The sequence below is a fragment of the Populus nigra genome, chromosome 2 (assembly GCF_951802175.1).
Source record: "Populus nigra chromosome 2, ddPopNigr1.1, whole genome shotgun sequence".
NCBI lineage: Eukaryota > Viridiplantae > Streptophyta > Magnoliopsida > Malpighiales > Salicaceae > Populus > Populus nigra.
This window is the reverse complement of record NC_084853.1, coordinates 33,349,956-33,373,004: the sequence shown is the minus strand read 5'-3', so window position 1 is coordinate 33,373,004 and position 23,049 is coordinate 33,349,956. Positions and strand designations below refer to the sequence as shown.

The 23,049-nt window shown below is 36.7% G+C and overlaps 1 pseudogene; it reads left to right on the top strand.

Annotated features, from left to right (window-relative positions):
* The window catches only part of LOC133682294 (uncharacterized), a 107,529-nt pseudogene that overhangs the window by 46,834 nt on the left and 37,646 nt on the right, over positions 1-23,049 (top strand).

Below are 23,049 nucleotides of genomic sequence, written 5' to 3'. Positions count from 1 at the left end.
AAGTTCGATCCTTGAGAAGCGTGTTTGTTGGGAGAGGCAACCACAAACCCCGAATAAGACTAGTGTTACCCTTTAAAAAGGGTGTGAGGATACCCGAGAAACACAAAAAAAAAAGGCAAATCAAAGAAAGTCCCATAAACCCATACAACAAACCTAAATTGAAAATCCTATTTAAATATATTTTGTTGCTACTGCTGCTGCCTCTGCTAATACTGATGTTGTTCATGCTCGAGCTCGTGCTCGTGCTCATGCTCGTACCAATGCTCGTGCTCGTGCTCGTGCTGCTGTTATTGTTGTTGGTGCTGGTGTCGGTACTGGTGTTGGTGGCTGCTGCGTGTAGCGGTTGTGGTGTTGCTGCTAGTAGCAGTTGTGCGGCTGCTAGTGACTGGTTCTGTTTCAATAAATTAACTAGGTTTTTGCAGGTCAAATACGCAAGAATATTTTGGATTTATTTGTCTAAATATGATGATTCCATGCATTTCAAATATTGTTGATAAAGATGTTAGATTAAAAAATTGAATATTTTTTTTTATCATTATTAATAGAGACATAGAGATCGATTAAAAAGATGTTATGAGCTGGGTTTTTCTTTTTTTGTTAATTTCCTAACAGAACAAGCATATTCCAAAAATCATAATGTTTAGGATAAAAAATCAGGATTTTTTTTGTTCAGAAGTTAAGTTCAAGGGGTTTTTCTTTTAGTAGAATTTGGCCTTTTTCTTTCCTGAAAAGGAACTGTCCATTCTGTTAACAAACAAAATGCGTAGTGATGTTTTAAAACCCATCTTCCCAACCAAACACAGAAATTTAAATGTCAAATCAAAGGAAAGCTCAGGAATAGAACACTTGGTTGTTGAAAACTCGAAATACCAATGAAATACACGTAAATTTTGTTCTTACCTGGCTACTTGTAGAGAGTCCAACATCATAAACCATGGTGAGATCAGTCTTGAAAAGTCCAAATGATCGCTCAGAACCAGGTCCAGGTTTCAAGTCTTCGTCATAAAGAGCAAAGAGGTATGTATCCAATGATTTTCCTGGCATGAGTGGGTGCCCACCATCGATCGAAGGTGTGCAATCAAATTGCCACTGTAAGCCTTGGCATTCTCAATGCTTGGCCCTACGTCGTTGTCATCTCCTTTAAATGGCCATCCAGTCTCAGCCACCACAATCTCAACATTCTTAAATCCCATAGAATTCAGTGCAGAATAAACTGCATCCACCTGCAATTGATTAAACCACTTGTCAGTAGCATTTTTATTCGATCATCTATTGATACAAAATTTACACACTTGCAATTTGATTTACTCTCACTTGAGCATCGAACATGTTCATGTACTTGATCTTAGTGTTTCCATCCGTTCGTCCTGCATTCGGCTGGAAAAGGCAAAAAGCAAGAGTCTCAGGCCCTGTATGGCTTCTGTAGGCATAGTAAGGGTAGGGATTGATTGCGAAAGGCAAACCATTCGCACTATTAAACTCCAACAAGCCCTTCATGAGATCCCCATAACTTGGATCAAAGCTTCCAGAAGAAGGTGGCTCAGACTGCACTACAAGATTTCACAGTTTTACCGACGGAAAAATTCCGTCGGTGTGTGATTAGAAGTGCGTCGGTGATTTTTTTACCGACGTCATCACCGACGGAATACTTCCGTCGACTTTACCTTCGTCGGTGATTCCTCATTCCGTCGGTATATCAGTCGGAAAAACAAAAAAATCATTTACCGGCGGTTTTACAAACGGAACGTGCGCACAAAAAAAAAGATTCCCGCTTGAAATATACCGACGGATTTTCATTCCGTCGGTGAAATTGAATTTACCGACGGACAATATCCGTCGTTACATCAGTCGGTGAATGTATGAAATACCGACGGCATATGTCCGTCTGTAAATTCGTCGGTACTGGTGGAAGCTACTGTTAAATGGCGACGGATTAATTCCGTCGGTAAGTCTGTCGATGAAATTTTAAAATACCGACCGAATTCATCCGTCGGTAAAATCCTTGGTAATAGTTTTTTTCTTAATTTGTTTTTAAAAAATTATTTAGGATATATAATATAAAACTATATAAATTAATTGTTATACAAACCAATTATGCAAATAAAATTTTTATTAAACATAAAAAAAAAAACAAAGTTAAATAATATTCATTACAAACTGAATATGTTTCAAGAAAAATAATAAATGAAGTTTTAAAGGTAAATAATGTTGATTACAAATTAATATAAAGATGATGGAGCTTGAGGAGGAGGAGGAGATCCTGGCGGAGGCTGGTGATTATACGGCCAAAAAGGATTAGGCGCACATGTTCCGCTATTTGACAATTTCATAATCATTTCGTAAAGCTGGTCATAAGCCGCTTTTTGCTTTTCCTGAGCCGCTTCATACTCCGCTTTTTGTTGTGCTTGAGATGCTTTGAATTGCTCAGACTCTGCTCTTTGTTGTGCATGAGACGCTTTGAGTTGTGCGTACTCCGCTTGTAGGTTGTCGTATTTCTCGTTGAGTTGCTGTAAAGCCACGAACTCCTTAGATTGGGAGCTCGCTATTGATTGGGAGCTCCCAACGGTTGAAACACTACGGGTCGACCGCAAGTTGTCGGCCGTAGTGTTGGAGAGCCCGTAAACCCGATTTTTATCTGGTCCACCTGACGAGCCAACCTCCATCCACAAATCCGGATCGAATTCTGGATGGGTCAAAGTATCATCCCCATATCTCTCCCTCAACCGATTATTATAGGTCTCCTGAAAAAAAAAAAAAGTAATCATCATATTCAATACAATAAACATAATAACTTACAAAATAAAATGGTTGAACAAACATACCACGAAATGCTGAGCACGGTTATCAACGAACTGTTGCGCCCCCTTCTGGCGGTCTTGACTCCGCACATGCGTCTCCACAAACAGCTCCATCGGGCTCGGCTCACGTCCAAGAGACGCAGCCTATAATGAAAAAAGATATATTAACAACAACTGAATTTAACGATATATTTCATTTAAATTAATCTTACCATCCGTTTCGCATGTGCAGCAAATGGAACGGAGCCGCCAGTGTGAGTTGTCACCCCGCCATGAATTGGCCGATTTCGGTTGCCAACACCGGACTGTGAGCGTCGTGTGAACCGCTCACACGTCACGTGCTCAAGATAGTGCAGCCATATATCTTCCGGGATGTATATCGGTTTGAAATCCCTCCAAACCGCAACATCGTTCCAGCCTTGAAAACCCCTATCCCTCGCGGTTTTTTTTGCCTTTTTCTGTGCTTCATACCAAAAATCACGCAACCTGCTTCACGCAACAAAAAATTACATTTTGAAACATAAATTTTTGTCTAAAAAAAATCTTGTATTGTTTTCGATCTTACCTAGTTGCCGCGTGATTTTCCCACACCCTCCTCACAACAATGTTATGCTCAATGTCCCAGCAGAATTTGTGCTTTGTATAAATAAACAAGTTTAAATAAAAATAATAATTTATTTACAATTATATTAATAAGATGAAAATTATAAATTAATACCAACCTCAAACCTTTTAAACCATGCATTGATTTGAGGCATCCATTCAGGATGCTTGGATATCTGACTCCATTGAAACAATGGAATCTCCATCGACGATTTAAACGCTGATGATATTACTCGGGCGGCTTCAATGTTTGTGAACCTGAAAATAAATGAAATACATTCAATAGTGATTACTTCATAAATTATGTTGTAATTTTTTTTAAAAAAAAACTAAAACCTTAACAAACTTACATTGAAAGGTCGTCCTTCCACTGTGCCTCGTACTTGCAGGTAAATTGATTCCGCTGTGAAAGCACGCCACCTCTGCGCTGTGAAGTACCGCTGGAAGAGGCAGCATCGGTTAACGGCACAGGTGGTGTAGGTGCCTCTTCTTGAGAGGCACGTAAGGAAATATCATCCTCGCTGTTAGACGAACTAGCTGCGACCGCACCTGAGCGACCAGCTCTGGTTTTCGTTCTACGCATCTACACAATTTGATACAAATAATTATATAATTAAATTCAAATGTAAAAAAAAATTCAACAGCACCTCCCCTATACCGGATACTACCCAAATCCACAAACCTGCACATATTAACAATAGCCACAACCAATTTACCCAATCTATACTAATTATTCCAACATATTCAATTACTAATTCTAAGGTAAATTCAACATTAAGAATTACAATTCAAGTAATTATTCAATAATTATGCCAATACAACAAAACAATAAATAAATAAAAAAACTCTAGAATAACAATCAAAATAAATGGAAAAAATTAAACACAAAGCATGCAATAATAGAGTACAACTAATAATTATTCCAACATATTCAATTACTAATTCTACGATAAATTCAACATTAACAATTACAATTCAAGTAATTATTCAATAATTATGCCAATACAACAAAACAATAAATTAAAAAAAAAACTCTAGAATAACAATCAAAATAAATGGAACAAATTAAACACAAATCATGCAATAATAAAGTAAAATTAATAATTATTCCAACATATTCAATTACTAATTCTATGGTAAATTCAATATTAACAATAAAAATTCAACAAATTAACTAATAATAATTATGCCAATACAACAATAAAAAATATTCAAAAAATTCAAAAAAAAACTATATACTTTAGCAATGAATTATGCAAAAAAAACTATAGACTTTATCTACATTACAAAAAATACACCAAAACAAAAAAAAATAACAAAAAAAATAGCAAAAAAAAACTATTAAAGTAAAATGAAATAGAGAAAACACTAACCTTTTAAACTGATGAAGATGATGAAGAAAACTTGCTAGAGATTGGAGTTGAAAGCTTTGAAGAATGGAGAGGAAAAAAATCAAAAGCTTAAGGTGAGAAACGAAGGAGAAGAAAAAATGAACTGAATGGGCGGTCACTTGAACTTATATGGCAGTTTTACCGACGGATATAAAATTAATTGTTATTTTAATTTATTTCATCTGTGATGTGTTAAAAATCCGTCGGCAACTTTTGAATTTCGCACCAAAATTTTTAATGACCCTCCATATTTTTCGCGGTCCGTCGGTAATTCCGTCGGTAATGTTACGCGGTTAGAGGCACATTTAATGCGCAACCCTTTGAAATTCGCGCAGTCCGTCGGTAATGTTGTCGGTAAAATTGAACCGCCGACAACTTACCGACGTATTTAAATTCGTTGGTGTAGCCGTCGGGGATTTGGTGGCATTTCAAGTAATTATTTTCGAACTCTCTGTGAAACACCGACGGACTAATTCCGTCGGTGTTGCCGTCTGTAATTGGGTGGCATTTCAAGTAATTATTTTCGAACTCTCTGTGAAATGCCGACGGACTTAAGGCCGTCGGTGTGACCGTCGGTGATCTGATGGCATTTCAAGTAATTATTTTCGAACTCTCTGTGAAACACCGACGGACTAATTCCGTCGGTGTGGCCGTCGGTGATCTGTAATTATTTTCGAACTCTCTGTGAAATGCCGACGGACTTAAGGCCGTCGGTGTGGCCGTCGGTGATCTGATGGCATTTCAAGTAATTATTTCATGTCACAAAATATATCATCCATCATAATTGTGGCATTTCAACTAATTATTTCAAGTAATAAATATTTTGTGTTTCAAAATATATATATCATTCATAATCTAAATTACATGAAAAAAAGGATTTTACATAGGGCTTCATTTTGGTAGTTAGTCAGAATTTTCTTCTTCTTCGTCATCAATTGAATTGTCATCACCTTCATCGCAATCTTCAATATGAATATCATCTTCTTCATCGATATTTGGTTGTCCGCTAGAGCTCAAAACAAAATTTAACTCCTCTGCGTCAACATCAACAAGACTATCATCGAAAACACGAAAATTTGAATTTTCTTCCAATTCAATCGAAGGAGCAACTCGATATGGTTCAACCACCTCACTAACTTGAAAGACTTCATCTCGCACACTTGTGTCTTCGTTCTCATCCTGAACAACCTCGACACGACCCCGGGGTTTCGTTTTTAAAACGGACAACCAATCCACTCTTGATCGATCCTTTCTAAATGAAGGGGTGTATGTGTAATAAACTTGTTGACATTGCTTTGCGAAAACAAAGACATCGTTTATGTTGTAGAGTCTAGCTTTTGAGTTTATTTCGACCAGACCATAGTACGGATCAACTCTGATTCCTCTGTCAGTCGTGTCATACCAATAGCATTTGAATAAAAACACTATATTCTTCTTGTTATGATATTGTAGTTCGACGACCTCTTCTAATCTACCATAGTAGTCAACTTCTAACTCACTACTAGTGGATCCCTTAACACAAACACCGCTGTTGTATGTCTTTCTTCCTTGCCCGTATTCTTCAGTATGGAAAACATATCCATTGACAAAATACCCATTGTAGCACTTACATTTTCTTTCAAGCCCCAGGCTTAGTGAAGACAATGACTTAGGTGCACTCCTTCCCATTTGATAAACCTTGCATGTAATGTAAATCAATAAACAGTAAGTGAACGAGAATCTCGTAATGACATGCATACGTATAGTAATTTTGCAAGTTAGAATGAGTTTGTGATATTGCTTACATGTGTTCTGAACCACGTGGCAAACTGCTCATCTTGTAATTGAAAGATCTGGGATTCGGTCAGCTGTGAGTTATTAGAGAGCAAATATTGACGATGTTGCCTGCAAGTGATAATGAGTGTATGATATTACACTATATAATTAACAGTATATTACTAACAAAGTTTAATTAGTATAAACTTACTGAATAAAAGGTCTCAGCTCATCACAGTTAAATAGAACATAGTTGTGTGCTTGTTTGAACTCTATTTCCGACAAATATCTTCCTCTTACGACATTTTTAGGTGTGGGTCGTCCAGTATTGGAGAATATTGACAAGTTCCCACTGGAAGGCACTTCACCGCCATCATCATGCCGTGGAACGCGATTGATTCTCGTTCTCAGATGAGGTTCAAAATAGTACGAGATAAATGTTGAGATCTCCTCAACAATATAGGCCTCACATATCGAAGCCTCAACATGCGCCTTGTTCTTAACCTTTTTCTTGAGATTAAACAATTACCTGCATTGAAATATTAATCAAGTATTTTCAATTAAGAAAAACATATAAAATACTTTTATATATGAATTACATTGCAACTGTAATATCTAACCGTTCGAATGGGTACATCCATGTATATTGGACCGGTCCTCCAGCTTTTGCCTCGAACGGTAGATGTATAGGGAGATGCTCCATTGAGTCAAAAAATGATGGAGGGAATATCATCTCAAGTTTGCATAGTGTCTCGACGATATTCGTTTGAAGCCTCTCAATGTGATCAACATTCAACTTGCTGGAGCATATATCTCTGAAGAAATGACTGATCTCCATGAGTGCATCCCATATTCCCTTTGGCAACAAATCACGAAAAGCTAATGGGATGAGTGTTTGCATAAACATGTGGCAATCATGACTCTTCATTCTATACAATCTGCAGTCCTCTATATTAACCAACCTTGATATGTTCGATGCATGTCCATCCGGAAAATGCAAACTCTTAAGCCATTTATAGACTAGTAGTTGTGTGTTTTTCTCTAACACGAAGTTTGCTCTTGGTTTTGCGACCCGTGACTCATCAGAAACCAACTCCATATTTTTACGGTTATAGTATAAAGCTATATCCAATCTAGCCTTGATGTTGTCCTTTTTCTTCCCCTTCACATCCATGACGGTGTTGAAAATGTTCTCAAACACGTTCTTTTTGATGTGCATGGCGTCAAGGTTATGTCGGAGCAGATTGGTCTTCCACTAAAGAAGCTCCCAAAAGATACTTCGCTTTACCCAATTATGGGTCAAACCAAAACCAGGAAACTTTTGCTTACCTGATTGAAGGCCAAACACAATGTCACCGTACTCTGATATAACATCACGCAATTCTTCACCAGAAAGACGCGGGAATGCAACATCTTTTTCAACTCTACCAATAAAGAAATCTTTTCTGTTCTTTCTGTACCTGTGATGAAGTGGCAAGAAGCGACGGTGACAGTCAAAAAAAGAAGCTTTACCTCCATTTGCTAGCGTGAATGCCTTGTTGTTTTCCATGCAGTATGGACATGCGAGTTTCCCATGCGTGCTCAAACCAAAAAGCATTCCATAAGCTGGAAAATCATTGATAGTCCACATCAATGCCGCCCTCATAAGGAAATTTTGTTTCCTCGATATATCATAAGTTAGAGCTTCGGAGGACCACAACTGCGCCAACTCATCAATCAACGGTCGAAGACAAACATCTATATTCCGCCCCGGGCTTCTTGGACCGGGTATGACAGTAGATAAAAACATGAACTCCGGCCTCATACACATTCCCGGTGGCAAGTTATAAACTGTGAGTATGACCGGCCAACAAGAATAAGGAGCAGCAAATGACCCAAATAGGTTGAATCCGTCTGTACACAACCCAAGACGCACATTCCTTGATTCAGCTGAAAAGTGAGGATGAACACTGTTAAAGCGTTTCCACGCTTCGCCATCAGAAGGATGAACCATCACTCCATCAACCGCATGGTGTGCTTGGTGCCATGTCATGTGCTCAGCAGTCCTTGGTGACATGAATAACCTCTGCAGTCTAGGTGTGATCGGGAAGTATCTAAGTTTTTTATATGCCACTAGAGTCTTTCCCCTGCCAGTTCTAGGTTTGTAACGGGAATGCCTACATGTCATGCACTCGGTCATCTCAGCATTTTCAAGGTAGTATAACATGCAGAAGTTAGGGCATATGTCAATTTTCTGGTATCCTAAACCGAGGGGTTTCATCATGGACTTCGCAGCATAGAAGTTCTCTTTCAGCCTGTTCCCTTCAGGTAAAATGCTTCTTGCCCATTCAATAATCTTGTCATACCCGGCCTCACTCAACCCGTGATCTGACTTGATGGTGAACACCTGTGCTACAACCGATAATTTACTATGGTTCGTGCAGCCATCCCATAATGGTTCGTCAGAATCTTTCAACAAATCAAAAAACCTAGCTGCATCTACATTAGGTTCTTCTTCTATGATTGGACATTGACTGCCATTACCTTGATTCATTCTCATTGCATCCATAACCATATTTCTGTAAGGATTAGTGTTGTCATTTGCCGCTTCATGCACGTTACTAGCACTAGAAGTAGACCCAACCACCGTTTCTTCCATTCTCCTCTCACTCTCGCTAACAAATACTTCTCCATGTGCATACCAACACTGGTAATTCTCCATAAACCCTTTGTATAGAAGATGCATCATTACAACATCTGATGCAGATACTTTTTATTTTCACACTTCCTGCATGGACACCTAATACCGCCTCCAGTAAAATTTCTGGGAATAGATGTTATGAAATTAATAAAACCCTGAACCCCATTACAATAATCCATCCTCCGCAATCCTTGGGGTGAATCTTGATACATCCATGAATGATCATCCATGACTTATATCAAACCTCTATAAAATTATGATGACATCATGTATTAATTAACTAAGTTAGGTAAATAAACTTGTACAAATGTTACTTTAACTCGAGATTATCCAACAAACCAATCACAACTTCTCATAAATATTAAATATTCATTATCATTTATCAACGTTCATACGAATTAAAAAATATAAATTTACAGAAATTACCACTCCGCAATACCATTGATAAAACTTTAAACGGGCCCATTAAGCAAGCTATTAATTATTTCAAAATAGCACATTTAATTCGGTAATTCCATAAAGAAATAACAATTTACAAACAAATACAATCTTACAAAATCTAAAACAAACCATAACAGGTACAAAATTATACATTCATATACTACAAGTTTGTTTGAGAAATAACAATAAAACATGTACATCTACTAACAAAATACATATACTAAAAAAACAATAAAATTGACATTCAATTAAATGTTAAAATTTAAAAAGATATAATTACTTACAAAAATTGATAAAATCCATCGGTAAATCAGAACACGCGCGGATGCTATTGTCGCACCCTCGCGGCGGAGCACGGCGACCCTCGATTGGTTTCGGGGTCTTTTGTTTTGTGTAAAGGAGTCGCCACCTAGTATTATGGTCACTAGGGAACCTAATTGGTCTTTCAGAGATTCTAAGGCAAGGGACTGGTTGCGTAAAGGGAAGGTATTAGCACCCCTAGTACGCCTTACCTAAGGTAAGCTGCTTGGTGTTTGGTTTGTCTTATAATTGCTATGGTGTTGGTGTTTTCTAATCCCATCAGTTTTCTAGGTTTTGATTCAAACTAAAATTATTAGGTTAGAAATCCAAGGAAGTTCCATGTGCTTTAAAAGCTCATTTTCCCCTTAGTTTTTCAAGAGTTTGCGACTCGTAAATCGCAAGGAGGAGGGACAAAAATTTAGAAATCTAGGGTGCTTTAAAAACCTATTTTTTTGTGTTAGTGTTTAATACTCTCACGGCTCGTAAACCGTGGAGTAAAAAAATTGAAATGTCCTCGATTATAATCAAGGCTTCTTTCAAGGATTTGTGCGGATTTATTACTCCCAATAATATTTTGGATATTCGTCCTTTAAGGATTTCTTTATCCAAACATTAGCGGTGAATAATAGATGAATTCCCCCCAAAATAAGATTTTTGTATTTTTTGGAATATTGGCCAACACCCTTTGGAGTTTTACAAACATGTTGTAAAATCCAGAAATGCAAGAAAACAATTTTTTTGGTGTTTAAGAAATCCATGCGAAAACAAATTTTTAAAACTTCCAATATTTTTGTACATAAAAAACGTTCTAAAACATGTAAGGGTATTGGCCGTATGCAACACACAAGAAAACTTGTAAATTTTTTTATCGAAAACACATAGCATCACAATTAAACACAAAAGAAAATCGCAATAAAAGCTAAAACAGCCGTCAGATATAGATTCTAAGATTTATAATAAGCTAAAAATAAAAATCAAAGCCAACTCAATGCGCAGACAGCAAGAACAAAAATAAAACTGGGAGCAATCACTAAAACAAAAGGGCCGGCTGATTTCTTCTCCAGCGGGTGTAAGGAAAACAAAAGGAAAATCCCTATATGTAGAAATTTCTAAACATGAAAGACACACCCTTTTTACATGGACAGCAGCTGAACTCAACATCATGAAATCAATAATGGGCAAGCGTTGACTTTACTAAACAGAAACCAATTATTCAGAGGGAAGAAAACAAATTTACAACTGAATGTCTCGTATAAAAATAACAAAGGAGTAGAGATTGGGACTTATACCTACAGCTCCTTGTATATTGGTAACTTGACGGATGGAAATAGAGATACTGAAGTGGATGAAATAATTCAGCTATGGCCTGCAGGTCTCAATGTTTTTTTTCTGCAGAAGATGAAATGGAAAACCAAGTGCACGTTGCTGTCAAGATTTAACAGCAAATCTGCCTCTCCGTCTTGTCTTTTTGCTCTCCTCTTTCCTCACAATAACACCCGAATGCAATAAAGAAAATCCCTCTATTTACTGTGTTTTTTTTTACTCTGCCTCTCTTGCGTTTTTTTCTTTGGTCTCTCTTTTCTGTGTTTTCTGCTCTCTCTTGCTGCCTCCCGTTAGGTCATTAGAAGGGCTTGGTTCTCCACCATAGCATCACCTTTAACTAAGCTGACCTGCAAGGAAGTCAAGTTTGTTTATCGGAAGAATGTGAAGCGAGCTTTTGAGAACTGAAGGAGAGGCTCACTTCTGCTCCTGTGCTGGCCCTTCCATCGGGGATAAAAGGGTTTGTGGTATATAGTGATGCCTCAAAAAGGGGTATGGGATGTGTAATGATGCAACACGGGTGTGTGATTGCTTATGCATCAAGACAGTTGAAGTTACATGAGGTGAATTACCCGATTCATGACCTACAACTTGCAGCGATGGTGTTTGCCTTAAGAGTATGGAGACATTATTTGTATGGGACACAAGTTCATCTTTACAAACCATAAAAGTTTGAAGTATTTGATGTCACAAAAGGAGTTGAACATGCGGCAGAGAAGATGGGTAGAGTTCATAAAAGATTACGATTGTGTTATTGACTACCATCCTGGTAAGGCTAATGTAGTAGCCGATGCTTTAAGTAGAAAGGGAAAAACAATGATGAATGATGTGGAGCATAAGGAACAGGAAAGTATAGTGGAGTTAAGGAAAATGGGCTTGCGGCTAAGTGTAGGGCCTGAGGGATCACTGTTAACTCAGTTAAAGATCCGATCTGTGCTACGAGACAAGGTCTTGGTGGCTCAACAGGCAGATGGGAAAGTAAGAGAGATCAAGGAGAGGGTAAACAAGGGTATAGAACATCATTTCAAATGTTATCCGATGGGCTAATAGCTATGGGCAGACAAATTTATTTGCCTAAGGATAAGATTTTGAAAGATGAAATATTAAGAGAAGCTCATGAATCTTGATTTGCTACTCATCCTGGGAGTACAAAGATGTATAGAGATTTAAAGGAATACTACTGGTGGCCAAATATGAAGAGGGAAATAGCAGAATTTGTGTCGAATTGTGGGATCTATCAACAAGTAAAGATAGAACACCAGAAACATGCAGGGGAATTACAGTCATTATCAATTCCGAAATGGAAATGAGAGGATATTTCTATGGATTTTGTGATGGGACTACCTAGGGGAAAGAAGGGGAATGATGCCATAGGGGTGGTCGTGGATTGACTAACAAAATTGTATGTAAATGAAGTAATCAGACTTCACGGAGTGCCAGTTTCAATTATATCGGATCAGGATCCAAGGTTCACATCGAGATTGTGGCCTAGCTTACAACGGGAAATGGGGACAAAGTTGAATATGAGCACGACATTTCATCCTCAGACGGATGATCAATTCCAAAGGACCATTCAAACTCTTGAGGATCTCCTGAGGTCCTGTGTGGTGGAGTTTGGAGGGAATTGGGAGGATCTCCTGCTGTTGGTGGAGTTTACTTATAATAATAGCCATCAAACAACTATTGGTATGGCTCCTTATGAAGCATTGTATGAGAGGAAATGTTGTACCCTAATTGTTGGGAGGAAGTAGGAGAAAGGAAGCTTTTGGGATCTGAAATGGTGTAACTGACAACTGACAAGGTGAGGGTGATCAAAAAGAGGATGAAAGAAGCCCAGGATAAACAACAAAGTTACACAGATAGCCGAAGAAGGCCCTTGGAATTCCAAGTGGGGGATAAAGTATTTCTAAAGGTGGCTCCTTGGAAAGGCATCATTCGATTTGGAGTGAAAGGGAAATTAGCCCCGAGATATATTGGCCCTTTTGTGATTAAGGAAAGAATTAGGCCAGTTGCATATCGATTAGAATTGCCTATATATTTGGATAAGATTCACAATGTATTCCATGTGTCATTGCTACGAAAGGCCAAAATAGACCCCTAACGGGTATTGCCACAAGTTCCCATGAAGATTGAAGGGGATCTAACCATGAAAACTAAGCCCGTCAAGATCTTAGATCGAGATGAGAAGTTGTTGAGGAATAAGAGAGTTCCCTTAGTGAGAGTATTATGGAGAAGCTCTCGAATAGAAGAACAAACATGGGAAAGAGAATCCAAGATGAAGGAGAAGTTTCCGCACTTATTCTCCGATATAGGTACGTTACTTGAATTTCGAGGATGAAATTTTATTAGGAGGGGAGAATGTAAATCCTGAGAAAAAAAATATAAAAAGGCTAGGTTAAATTAAAGGAAATAAACAAAACTAAAAAGAAGTGGGGGAAAACAAATACACTTAAAGAAAATGGGGCCTAAATGCAAATAAGAATAATTATAGAGCATAAGTACTCCTCTTCTTACCAAAAACAGATTTGCAGATAACATAAAGAAAGAAAAGAGGGAGTTTTTATATTCATTGTTACAAATCAAGAGAGAAACACTAAAATTTCAAAAACCCATCCAAGATTAAAGGTTATAGGTAGAATAAACACTGGTGGGAAAGGGATGAACAAAAGAAATTGAACTAGAAGACAAGAGAGGAGGGTCGGTTGTCATTAGAAAGAAAAGGAGAGATCGAAACCTTGATTCATACCGGGTAAGGTATTCTAAACCTGCTCTTATGAGTCATTTTAAGTCGATTATGAATTGATGCCTGGATGTTAATTTATAGATTTGAGTTCTTAGACTTGAATTGAGGAAAAAGTATGAGTTGCTAAATTAAAGAACTTCATGTGTTGTATGTAAATGGAAAGATTGACGAATCTAGACAGTTTCATCTCTTGACTTTCAGAGAGATCTTGGGTAGGAGGATGAAGGAATTAGGATCAGGTTCCTCATAGAAATTGTAGGTTTGGATGTTTGCTAACTAATGAAATTGGTCTTGCTCAATTTGGAGTTATAGAACTCCAGCTATAGGTTACCAACCGAGACTGGGTCATGACAGACCCTATAGGGTAATAGGTCTGGTTCGTTTATGAGAAATTTTGACTGTCTTAAAGGTAGAACTGGGTTCTCCTTCCTGCAAAGAACTTGTAGCCTCATGTTTTAGCTTTCCAACAAGACTAATCTCGCTTGAATCGGAGTTCTATAACTCTAGATATAGTTAAAAATCTGAGGAGAGGTCGGAGAGTAACAGTTCAAAAACGAGACAGTAACAGTTAAAAAAAAGGAGACAGTAACAGTTCAAAAAATGAGATAGTAACAGTACAATATCTAGACAATAACCGTTCAAAAACAAGATAGTAACAGTTCAAAAAAATAAGACAGTAACAATTCAAAAAATGAGACGATAACAGTTCAATATCTAGACAGTAACAGTTCAAAAACGAGACAGTAACAATTCAAAAAAATGAGACAGTAACGGTTAAAAAATGAGACACTAACAGTTTAAAAAAGAAGATAGTAACAATTCAAAAAAATAAGACAGTAACAGTTCAATATCTAGACAGTAACAGTTCAAAAAATGAGACAGTAACAGTTCAAAAAATAAGATAGTAACAATTAAAAAAGGAGACAGTAACAATTCAAAAACGAGACAGTAACAATTAAAAAATGAGACAGTAACAGTTCAAAAACGAGACAGTGACAGTTCAATGTCTAGACAGTGACAGTTTGGGGTTTAAACAGAAATGGTTAAAATATATATATAAAAGGAATGATAACTGTGGTTGGACAAAGAATGACAATATTAATGGGTTAAATGAGAAAAACATAAAATATTAAGAAATGATTGAAAGAAAGACTTATTGGTTGTTGATATGGTTATAATAAAACATATCCTTGGGTGAGGAAAATTTATGAGATAAACCTGTGAATTGCAGGAGGGACCACAGGCGTGGTGCAACAGCAGTAGGGGAGCACAAGTAGAGCTTCTATTGCAGGTAGGTGAATCGCACCTATACTTCCTAGTTAATTCCATGATTTATTTATATTACCAATGTGAAATGTGAATTACTGAATGTATGTGTATTCAAGGTGAAAACTTGTTGTGTGAAATGCCAAATGATGAAATTATCACTGACAAAAGAAATTTAAGAAGTGCGATTTGAGGCGTAAACTAGCATACAATTAGTGTATGTTAGGATCCTGGGTAAGGAGATCGCCACAATTGGACTAGCATACATTTAGTGTATGTTAGGATCCCGGGTAAAGGGATCACCATGTATTGGTTAGCATACATTTAGTGTATGTTAGGATCCCGGGTAAGGGGATCACCATGTATTGGCTAGCATACATTTAGTATATGTTAAGATCCCGGGTAAGGAGATCAACTTGGATCAACTCCTATGGAGTGATGATGATGATACTAGTGAAATTGGTATTGGTAATGTGATAAGCAAGAATAATCATGGTTGATCTTTTAAAAGTCTGGAATGAAGGTTGAAAGTGGCAGAGGGAACAATTATAATAGTTGAATAAGGAAGAGATTCTAATAAAAACGAGAAGGGAGAAGCGAATGAACTATGAATGCATTTTACCTTGTTGAAATTGTTAGATATTCGTGTTGTTATATTTGTTGTAATATTGACCTTTCAATAATATGTATTTTGTTTCAAGATCATCGCATGCACGACAGGAGTAGACCCTAGCTTATGTTCCCTTCTTATAATCTAGGTTCTAGGGAGTATACCCTTGTATTTTGTAAACATAAAAATGTTTGTATAACTTAATTTGTATAATTAATGTTTAAACTTGATTGAATGAATTTAACCTCGTAGTTCATATAACCATATTTCATGTCTATGTATTTATATTTATTTATTTTTATCCATCCATAATGATATTTGTTATAAGTGTGGAATTGAAACCCAGGATGATTGGGTCGGGAATTAAATTATGAGATGCGAGCTATTAGAAGTGTAAACAGATTTCCATGTCAATAACTTGGGACATTCCGGTATAGGGGGGACTTCGTTGAAATTTTGGTAGATTTTAATACGAAAACCATGAATATATATATATATATATATATAATTTAATTACTCTGTTTTTCGATTGGCATGAGATTGTCGTTTTATCTTGGAATGGGGGATGTTACATAAACGCACCTAGGTATTTTTCCTTCAAAGGCATATTCTTTTGAACAACAACAGATACAACTTCATCCATACCTACCATTTCATGACCTTTTAGTTTGAAAGCTCTCTTGGTAGTACACAACTCCTTCAAGAATTTGGCATACTTGGAAATTTGCTTGATAACATCAAGCAAAGGAATGTTGAGTTCTACTTTCTTGAAAACCTCTAAAATCTCTTTTTCTTTGTCCTCTTTCTTTGACCTAGAAGAACTCACAGGAACGAGTGGAATTCATTGAGTGAGGAGTTACCTTTAGAGTGTTGGTCGTTGTTTCAGTTTGTGGAGGAGGAGGGTGTTTCTTTTTTATACTCAATTCAGTTTCTATCTCTTCTTCTTCCTCTATCTCAATTTGTTTCGACCTTTGCCTTTTAAGTTCTTTCCCACTTTGCGGCATGATCACACTAACATTCTCTTTTGGATTCAATGCTTGGAGGGCAATTTTCCATTCATTTGTGCTTCCAATCTCTTTACACTTGAAGCTATTTGCCCCATTTGCTTCTCCAAGTTGTGAATACTTTACCTTGTTTCTTGTTGAAAAGACATGACATTTTGATGCAAGGTCATAATGTTAGAAGCCAAAGTTTTGTTACTACTCATTTTTAACCCCACGTGCTGGAGATGGCGTGTACCTCTTTTGAACCGAATGCAGGAGTTTAGCTTATGATTGCTTGAAGATTGAAAAAAGAAGAGAAGAAAGAAATGTTTTTATGAACCATGTTTCAGCTGTTTTCTGCTCTCTTTATCCTTCCCCTTCATCGCCGAAATCGTCAGGGTTCTTAGATTAATTAGGATCTTCATGGTGCTTAGCTCGTTGCTTTTTTATTTGGTCTTTAAGTTTGGATAAATCCTTCAAAATTTGTACTCAAAAAGCTGATTATGCTGCAGTCACAATTCTATTTGTAATACCAACTTTGTTCAAACTTAGACTTTGATTCTGACTTGGTTTCGTGCAATATTTGACCATCTCAACTATATTCTGTCATCCATGACATGTTAAAGAATTGAACTACACCTTTATTGGGTCTTAGAGCTCACTGTTCTTATGTCAGACTCTCATTTAGATTGGGATGCTCGACATTGTCAATCTCCGAATTAGATCAAGAGATCATTTTGACCAAGCAGATTGCAGCTAGACTATGTTAAAGTTATAGAACCGTACGTGTAAATGAATTGGGTTTTTTGAATTGCCAAATTTTGATATCAGAAGTCCAAGATATCCCCGTTTGAATATCTAGTGTGAAAGCAAGGAATCCTGCCACGAGAAGGATTCTAGCCCGCAGGTCTGATTCGAGGGATTACGGGTTGATTTGGAGGATTTTTTTTGGATCAAGGATTGAATTGAAAAGTGTTAAAATTAGGGATTTAATTGAAAATTAAAGTTAGAAGGAACCTAAAATTGATTACATTGCATGCAGAACAAACCAATGTTCTGCACGCAACGAACCCATAACAAGCCCCGCTAGCTTGTTTCATCTTTGGTCCAATGGCAATGGTTTTGAACACCTATGCTAGTTGTGGAAGACTACAGAGGAGAGCCACACCATCATTTAATGGCTGGGATTCTACACGTGGAGAATATTTACCAAGATCACATAATCAATCAGAATATTTTGCTTCCTAAATTGCTTTATTCGATTGCAAGCCACCCGCGATTGTTTCCCCAGATTTGTTTTCCTAAATAGAGCTACATTTTAGGCTATATAAACCTCCTCTACTGACCTAGAAGGAGAAAAGAGAAAAGCGAAAAAAAAAGAGGAGAGGAGGAGAAGAAACGTTGGAGATCTACAACACATAAAGAGGAAGCTCTACTGCTAAACATTGACATAAACTTTCATCTGTCAAAATTGGTGAGACCTCCAAGAGATGAAGGAAGAGATGGAAAAAAGCAGATAAACGAAAGAAAGAAGAGAAAGGGAAAGGAGAGGAAAAAAACACAGAGAACAAAGGGAGTTTTTTTTCCTTCATCCTTGCATTATTGTGAGATGGGGAAAGTAGAATAGAGGAGAGGGAGAGAAGCTAAAACCAGTAGAGAGAGAGGGATGAAGATACAGCTAAACACAAGAGATGGACGCAAAGAGAGAATAGAGGGAAAAGGGCTGAAATAGACGAACACGGATAGATCAACCATCATGCCTTCAACATCGCTGCAGCTCCTTCGTTTCCGCCTACAGGTCTGTTATTCCCAACTTTGGCATGTATTCTTAATTGCATTGTTACTGTTCAAGTAAATTATAATTCACTTTAACAATAACCAGCCAAGGTACGTGAGAGGAAACTCACGCATGCCTTTGTGCCCAGCCGGGTCACTAGTTTGGGCCAGTGATCTGGCTAGGCCTGCTGGGTTCAGCCTAGCCATATGGGCTGAGCTGGACCCATCCCCCCTAAAAAAATACAGTAATATCTTTGGTTTTCGTGTGTATTTATTTTGTGGTTTTTGTATTTTTATATTGTGAAAAAACACAAATCTCGTATTTAGAATACCTGGTTTTTGATGCAATGTGGCAAATATACATACATACATATATATATATATATATATATATATATATATATATATATATATATATATAAAATGTTTTCATGCATATGGCTAATGCCCTGATATATTTTGAATTTCCTCTTTGAAAAAAAAAACAAATATTCAAAGTTTAAAAGGAAATGTGTTTTAGCATGGATTTCTTAAACAAAAAAAAATATTTTCTTACATTTTGGATTTTACAACATGTTTGTAAAACTCCAAAGGGTGTTGGCCAATATTCCAAAAAATACAAAATCTTAATTTTGGAGAATGCTACTTTATTCACCATTTATATTTGGATAAAGAAATCCTAAAGAGATTAATATCCAAAATATTATTAGGAATAACCTGTTATTATTCACTGTTAATGTTTGTATAAAAAAACCCAAGTGGTTAATATCCAAAATATTTTTCTATAAATAATAAGTCATCACACATCCTTCAAATAAGCCTTGATTATAATTGAGGACATTTCAATTTTTGACTCCACAGTTTATGAGCCATGAAAGTATGAAATACTAATGCAAAAAAGGGCTTTTAAAGTACCTTGAATTTCCTTAGATTTCTAACTTAGTTATTTTGTTTCTCTTCCTTGCGATTTACGAGTCGCGAACACTTGAAATACTAAGGGAAAAATGACCTTTTAAGCACATTGAATCTCCTTAGATTTCTATCTTAGGTGTTTCTTAATTCATAGGTTGTAAATTTAGTTCAAATCAAACACAGATTTCAAGAGATCTGCATTGGTTCTCTTTGGCACTCTATAGTCATATCTAAAGGTATGATCCATATTGGCCAAGGGTTCTTTCTTTTAGACTTTGAACCCAAGTTTGTTCATCATAGCAAACTTATCTTAGGAAAACTGATGGGATTAGAAAAATCAACACCAAGCAGCTTACCTTAGGTAAGGCATACTAGAGGTGCTAAAACCTTCCCTTTATGCAACCAGTCCCTTGCCTTAGAATCTTTGAAGACCAATTAGGGTTCCTAGTGACCATAATACTAGGTGGCGACTCCTTTTTTTCACAAAAACAAAGACCCTGAAATCAATTCCCCGCCACGGAAAAGGTCGTCGCGACGTCGAGCTCTCGCGACTGTGCGACAGTTTTCATCATCTCAAGAAGATCATCACTAGATGATGACCCCATAACATTGGAATTGGAGTTTAGGAATGAAGGGTGTTGTCTCGCTTGATAATTCTGTTGGGGCTGAAATCTATGGGGATGGAACTATCGACCTTGATTACCTTGTTGAGGTGGGTTCCCATAGCGTAAGTTTGGATTATCTCTCCATCCGGGGTTGTATGTATTGGAAAAGGGATCATATTTATGTTGGGGTTGTTTGTTGAATCCTCCATCAACTACATGAACCTATTCAATGTAATCTTCTTGCATTGTTGGGCACATATCAGAGGTATGTCCTTGTAAGGAACATATGCTACAAACTTTCACCTCATTTACTCGTTTGTTTGAGAAGTCTTCATGGGTGCCAAACTGTTTCGAGTTGGTTGCCATGTTTGAGATCAATTGGCATGCAGCCTTGGGTGTCTTATCTACCAATGCCCCTCCACTTATAGCATCAATGATACTACGGTCATTTGGCATCAATCCTTCATAGAAATATTGAACAAGTAGCTGATCGGGTATTTGATGATGAGGGCTTTGAATGCACAGTTGCTCAAATTTTTCCCAATACTCGGAGAGTGTCTCGCCATGAGATTGCCAAATCTCACATATTGCTTTCCTTATGTTGGCAACTCGAGATGCTGGGAAATACTTCTCAAGAAAGATCTTCTTCATGGCATTCCAAGTTCCAATGGAACCTAGGAGAATAGAGAAAAGACAAGTCTATGATGCCCCTTTTAAAGAGAAAGGGAAAGCTTTCAACTTAATCAGTTCTTCGTCAACTCCATTTTGTTTCATGCCAACGCAAACCATATGAAACTCTTTGAGATGAGTATGAGGATTGATTAGTACTTAAAAGTGTATTTGTATCAAGATTTTATATCATCATTTTGCACTTGAAGTATCATTAACTCCTTAACTAGAGCATGTTTTATAATAACATGTCTAATAATATAAGATACCTTTAATTTATGGTAAATGTTCATCTTAAATATAGACCTATCACATAAATCAAATGATTGATTGATGAGTTTAACTACTGAAAGAGAGGGCTAAGCTTAGGAAAGAGATGTCGGTTCAGTCCAAACTGGAACACCATTCGGCTATTGGATCATAACTGGAGCTGTAGAACTTGGATTTAGGTCTGGTTTATATGGATGGAAATCTAAGACATAGGCCTAAAACTTTCATGAAGAGTGCAAGATTCAAAACAACTGTTTTCAAGTTCAAATTGTAGCAACAAAAGAGAAGTCAAAATCTGTCATACAGCCCAGACACTATTTAGTGTTCAGCCCATATCTCGAGTTCTAGAAGTCCAAATGCACCGATTCGTTTTTTGTTGAAAAACCGAGACAATTTCCCAGCACTTTCATGAAGACTATTCGTTCAAATTCTTATGTTAGTAATGATGTTTTCTACAGACAAGAAGATAAGGATTGTTACCAAGTCAAGAGGTGGTCACCCATTCAACAATTAGTCATCAAATCAATAGTTTCGATGAACATTTATCATTGTTTAGTCTTTACATTAATCTCAGATCTCAAAGTCCTCTTTAACTCATCACCGTCATCATCATCATCATCAACATCATCATCATCATTATTATTATTATTATTTATAATTTATATAATTAACCTCCTCGTGGTTCGACCCCGGCCTTGTCGGGTTATTTATTACTTCGGCACTCCTATACTTGGAAGAAAACATCAACTCTTTGCTCGTGTCAAGTTTTTGGCGTTGTTTCTAGGGAGGTAAATTCTTGTATAAATTATAATATTTATTTTATTTTTCTTTTAATTAACTTTTGTTTCTTTTTTTTCTTTTCTTCCTTTTATTCTCTTCCTACACATGCATGAGAGTTTGTTCACGTACATTAAATGGTAGACTTTTTAGGAAATCCTCATCATTTTCAGAAAATATAGCCGAAGAAGATAATCAGTCGCTTCATAATGAGAATAACCATGTTAGAACACTTGGAAACCACATGAATCCGACAAGAATAAGTGCACCCTCATGTATAGTTTCCCTCCTGATGCATCTCACTTCAATTTTAAGCCAGACATTATTCAACTTTTACCTTCTTTTCATGGCTTAGATCTAGAAAATCCATACTTGCATTTTAGGGAATTTGAGGAGGTTTGTAACACCTATAACGACTTAAATTGTAGCATGAACACCTTCAGATTAAAGCTTTTTCCTTTTTCATTAAAAGATAAAGCTAAAATGTAACATCCCCATATCCGGGATAAAGAAACGATCTCATGTTAACTAATAAACAGAGTGACTATATATATATATATATATATTCATGGTATTTGTATTAAGGTCTACCAAAATTTCAACGGAGTCTCCCCTATACTGGGAAGTCCCAAGTTATCGACATACGACATGTTTACACTTTTAATACCACATCTCCTAACTCAATCTAACCCAATCATCCTAGGTCTCAATCCCATAAACATCATCATTCATATCAACCACAATGTTTATGATATACATTGTACAACAATTATCATTATGGATGGATAAAGATATAAACATGTATACATGGAATATAGTTATACAAACTACAGAATTAAATTCATATATTCAAGTTTAAACATCAATTATACAAATTGAGTTAAATAAAAGTTGTAATATTACCAAATATAAGGGTACACTCCCTAAAACCTAAATTACAAAAAGTGAACCTAAGTTAGAATCTACTCATGTTGTGCATGCGATGATCCTGAAAACAAAATACATATTATTGAAATATGAATATCACAATAATATAGCAATACAAATATCCAGCAATTTAAAAAGGCAAACATGCATTCATATTTTATTCACTTCTCCCTTTTGGTTTTCATTGGGGACTTTTTCTCCTTCAACTACTAAAAACCACTTT